Raw genomic sequence first — 5275 nt, forward strand, 5'->3', positions numbered from 1 at the left:
TGGATTCTTTACCTATGATAGAAATAAGCTGAAACATTATGTAATTAATTTCATTCTTCTTTTGGCCAAATTTAATATTCACAAATGTAAATTTACTACCAAAACATCACATTTTCTTACCTTATAAAAAGAAATTGAACTGTAATTTTAAGACAATTAAATACTCTAACAAAAAAGCTGTTACACTTATTCTATGCATGTCCCTTAAAGGTCCTTGTGTAATGTGATATTGTACCCCCTCGCCCCACCCCAATCGTCCTTTGTATATTATTTACACACACACACATGTACTTCCTGTATTGATTTGTTAATAATAATTTAACAAAAAGATGCTATGTTACTATATGCATAGCCATCTTGAGATAATTCCGATGTAAAGTGTTAGTACACTCATAACCTAAGCATTACGAAACGTATATTCGATCAAATAAACGTCACGTAGCAAATAAGCTATTACTTTTTTGTTTTTGACCAAATTCCACACTTATTGACCGCCACACAAAAACTCCTCGCTTGGTGACCGAAAAGAAACATCGCCACCTGTTGGCGAAGATAGTTTTTTGGCCAAATTATCCCTCCCTCGTCGCCTCTTCCTCTCTGGGATGAGCGGGAGCAGGGGAACTTCCGTAGGGGTGGAACGGCCAAGAGACCAGGGGCCTTATTTATAAACGTTGCGTAGGCACAAAAGATAGCGTCACTTTCTAAGCAAACTTTAGAATTTATATATATATAAAAAAATACTTACTTGACTGGAGAATGTGCGGTTCTCCACGGATACTTTGACCCACAGGTACGCACATAAATTGGAGAAAGTATAACCCGCGACTCCGATGGCAGAAGGATGAAACTCGAGAAACGATTCGAAATTGATACCATTGTGTAAAATAAATCGAAATATTACATGAGTTCTCTGGCGAGCACACAAAAAACATGACTTAGGATAATAAATAAACGGAGACATGTTTTCGCAAAAGAACCCCTCAAATTATGTTGTACAGTTTAATCGGGAATCATATTTAATTGAATCTATAATTATTAAACCATACTTGAATGTTATGAAATGTATTCTCATAAATAAGGTGAACAGTAGGACAAATTACGTTTAAACTGATGCTGTTTTCAATGCCTCAGTCGGGCAGATAGGTCACATGTTCGTTGTGCAGAACTGTCAATGTGATAATGGCCCTGTCATTGTCAGTTACAATCAGGGTAATTACCACACCTGACGGTGTTACGCAATTGGGTAGCTTTGACAATCAAATGGGTGGGTATAACAAGGCATGCAATTACAATGCGTAATGACGCACAATGGCTGCATTAGTACTGTCAAAAGATTTGGCGAATGGAAGATTTACTGGCCAATGAGTGGCTTATGAGCAGGTTCCAATTACCAAGAGCTGTTCTCTTGGATCTCTGTCTTGTACTGGGCCCAGCTTTACAGAGAAGCACCCATGTAACAGTGTGGCTTCCGTCCCTCTCCTCGCCCCAACCTGGGCTCGAACCATGGACCCTCTGCAACTACTTCAAGGTCTCGGAGCGAGTGACGTTAATAGCGTCGATGGTGTCTCTGGGTTTGCAGGAGGTGCAGTGGAGACGCCAGGGCTGGGCGCACTCAGCTCTTACTCGGCTGCAGCGCCACCGGGCACTCAGCTCTTGCTCCGCTGCAGCGCCACCGGCCCGCTGGAACACTCAGGGACTAGAAACAAAGTCACAATTGTTTGTGTAAATAAAATGTTGAAACAACTTGAATGCATCTGGTTTACTCTTTTCAAACAAGGGGATACTAGTTACATACCTGGGTCATCCCGTCCTGCATGTCCGTGTCCTCCTCCGTCGCTACTCCACTCAGGTGGGATTCCCCTATAAAACTGGCAAGTCGCCCATTAAGGGGGTTGGGCTCCGGTGTCCCCTTTCCCCCGCTCGTGGCACAAACACTGTCTGTGTACGGCTGTGTGCCTTTCGGCCTCCACTTTTGTCGGACCACGTCTTTTTTTTACCTTCTGCATTCACAGCGTCCGCCACATGCTGCCACTAACGCTTTTTGGCATTTGTAATGCCCACACCTTGTCCACCAAACAATATATTTGTTCTTGCTTCAATCTCCCCTTCAAGAACTTCGTGAAATTGCTTTTTTTTTTAGCCTTTCTGTCGTGCTTTGCCGTCAGTATGGCTGAACATTAATTAGGGGCGTTTCACTGACTATTTATAGGCAACTATGAGCGTTAAGAGGGTGGGACAAGACGCTCGCTCACGTGCGCCAAATTTCGAGTTAATTGTGATTTGTGAAGGGTAACCGGCGTGGGACATGCGTGCGCACTGTGTTATAAATCATGTGCGTAAGCACATTCTGTGTTTTGTCAGTACGCCACCTTTTGAGTGAATCCTCCGCACAGTTTTATAAATGAGGGCCCAGAGGTGTCAGAACAAGTACTCGGGTCGGGGTGTAAACGGTCTATAACCCATACAGTCTATGACCAAAACCATCTTCTGAAGCCAAGCCATGTTGTGACTCAGCAAAATTACGATTATACAGCAAATAAGTCTAATAAACCAGTTTGGTTTACTCAATATTTAACCAAAATAAGAGTTATGCACTATTAAATTAATTCAGTAATTTAACAGTGTTCATTGCTCATTAAAACAAGACACCTATAAGAGAATGGTTTGTATTTTTTTCTCCATTGGCCAAGGAGTTACAACCTAAAACGTGATCGGAGTGGTATCTTACCAGGCTGTCATATTGCTATGCTGGTTGTCCTTGTAGGTAGACAAATTTGCAGGATTGTGTTAATAACCTGAACTGTGATCTACTGTAAAGGTCTACTACACAATTTCGTGTATGAAAATGTAGAAGGGGCAATTATAGATAACAAATAGACCTTTGAATTTCACTGGGTGCAAAATAAACATATTTGCTGTCCTAGTGAAGGGCCCTAGTATATATTCTATAATGTCAAACATAGAAAGATGAGCTTAAAACTGTTTAGGGCTGCAATCCCGCTAACAGGATCGATATGACAACAGCCAGTGAAAGTGCAGGGGACAAATTCAAAACAACAAATCTCAATTAAAATTCCTCAAACATACATGTATTTTATACTGTTTTAAATGTAATATTGTTGTTAATCCCACCACAGTGTCCGATTTCAAATAGGCTTTACAGCGAAAGCACCACAAACGATTGTTAGGCCACCACTAACTCACAGAAAAACACAGCCATTTTTCCAGCCAAAGAGAGGAGTCACAAAAAGCACAAAGAGAGAAAATGAATCACTAACCTTTCATGATCTTCATCAGATGACACTCATAGGACTTCATGTTACACAATACATGTATGTTGTTTGATAAAGTTCATATTTCTATTTAAAAAATCTGAGTTTACATTGTCGCGTTACGTTCACTAGTTCCAAAAACATCCAGTGATTTTGCATAGCCACATCAAATTTACAGAAAGAGTCATCATAAATGTTGATGCAACCGCTGTGTCAGATTTTTAAAAAAACTTTACGGAAAAAGCTAAACATGCAATAATCTGAGAATGGCGCTCAGAATTTATTTTTTATCCGCCATGTTTGAGTCAACAGAAATAATATTATAAATATTCCCTTACCTTTGATCCTCATCAGAATAAACTCCCAGGAATCCTAGTTCCACAATAAATGTTTGATTTGTTTGATAATGTCCATTATTTATGTCCAAGTAGCTACACCTGGACAAAAATAACACCTATGTGAGAATGCTATTCATTGACTACTGCTCAGCGTTCACCACAATAGTGCCCTCCAAGCGCATCACTATTGCTAAGGAACCTGGGACTGAACACATCCCTCTAACTGGATCCTAGACTTCCTGACGGGCCGACACCAGGTGCTGAGGGTAGGCAACAACACATCTGCCACACTGACCAACAACACGGAGACCCCTCCTGTACTCAGTTTACCCACAACTGCGTGGCTATGCATGACTCCAACGAACAGAGCGGCACGTCTTGCTCTTCATTGTAATCAGAGGGCTAATATAAATACTATGCATGCCAGTCGCTCTTCGCTAAGAGTTGAGGAGAGACTGAATTTTTAAAATATTTTTTTACAAGAAACGTTAAATTCCAAATTGTTTGCATACTCAACTTACACACAGCTCTGGCACACACACTTACCCCACATGCCACCAGGCGTATTCACAGTCCCCAAATCCAGAACAAATTCAAAAAAGTGTACTGTATTATATAAAGCCATTATTGCTCAAATGAACAGAATCGGGTTTAAAAAAACATAAAGCAACACCTTACGGCACAACGCCTCTCCCCTATTTGACCGAGATATTTTGTATGTATTTATATGTGAACTATGTGTGCTGTTTTGAAACGTATGTAGTTCTGTTGTCTATGTCATGTTACTTGTTTTGTGTGGACCCCAGGAACAGGAGCTGCTTTTGCAACAGCTAATGGGGATCCTAATAAAATACAAAAATCATTAAGCTTGCTAATGACTCCTGGTGGTAGGCCTGATCACTGACGACGATGAGGGCCTATAGGGAGCAGGTCCTGTCATGGTCCAAACACAACCGTAAAGAAGGCATGACATTGCCTCTTCCCCCTCAGAAGGCTGTAAAGATGGGCTCTCAGACTCTCAAAGTCATACAGCTGCACAATTGAGAGCATCTTGACTGGCTACATCACTGCTTGGTATGGCAATTGCTTGACATCTGACCGTAAGGTGCTACAGAGGGTAGTGAGTGCACACGTTCCAGTACATCACTGAGGCCTAGCTCCCTGCCATCCAGGACCTCTATAACAGGCGGTGTCCGAGGAAGGCACTTAAAATTGTAGTCATAGACTGTTGTCTCTGCTACCACATGGCAAGTGGTACCAGAGAGCCAAGTCTAGGTCCAAGAGGCTTCTAAAACAGCTTATACCCTCAAGCCATAAGACTGCTGAACAGTTAATCAAATGGCTACCCAGACTATTTACATTGATCTCCTATTTATTTAGCACTAGCTCTATGCACTCAATGGACACTCAAACACACACACTTTTACATACGCTACTTATACTCTTTATCTATCCTGATTGCCTAGTCACTTTTACCCCTACCTACATGTACATATTACTCCAATTACCTCAACTACAAAAGTACCCCCCTGCACATTGACTCAGTACTGGTACTCCTATATACTGTAGCCTCATTATTGTATTATTTCCTTCAAGTAAACATTTAACGGTAAAAAATTGAACAAAGTTATACGTAATAAAACCAAAGTAAGTCTATGGACCATA

The 5275-nt window shown here is 41.1% G+C and overlaps 1 long non-coding RNA gene across 1 annotated transcript; it reads right to left on the reverse strand.

Moving 5' to 3' along the window:
* Positions 1–962: 962 nt before the first annotated feature.
* LOC110509777 (uncharacterized) lies at positions 963–2197 on the reverse strand. Its single transcript, XR_002471484.3, has 2 exons — positions 1796–2197; positions 963–1696 (listed from the first exon to the last, which is right to left on the reverse strand). It is a non-coding gene; the product is annotated as an uncharacterized LOC110509777 (long non-coding RNA).
* Positions 2198–5275: the final 3078 nt, after the last annotated feature.

This window comes from Oncorhynchus mykiss, chromosome 29 (genome assembly GCF_057628025.1).
Source record: "Oncorhynchus mykiss isolate SJ-2025 chromosome 29, ASM5762802v1, whole genome shotgun sequence".
NCBI classification, from domain to species: domain Eukaryota; kingdom Metazoa; phylum Chordata; class Actinopteri; order Salmoniformes; family Salmonidae; genus Oncorhynchus; species Oncorhynchus mykiss.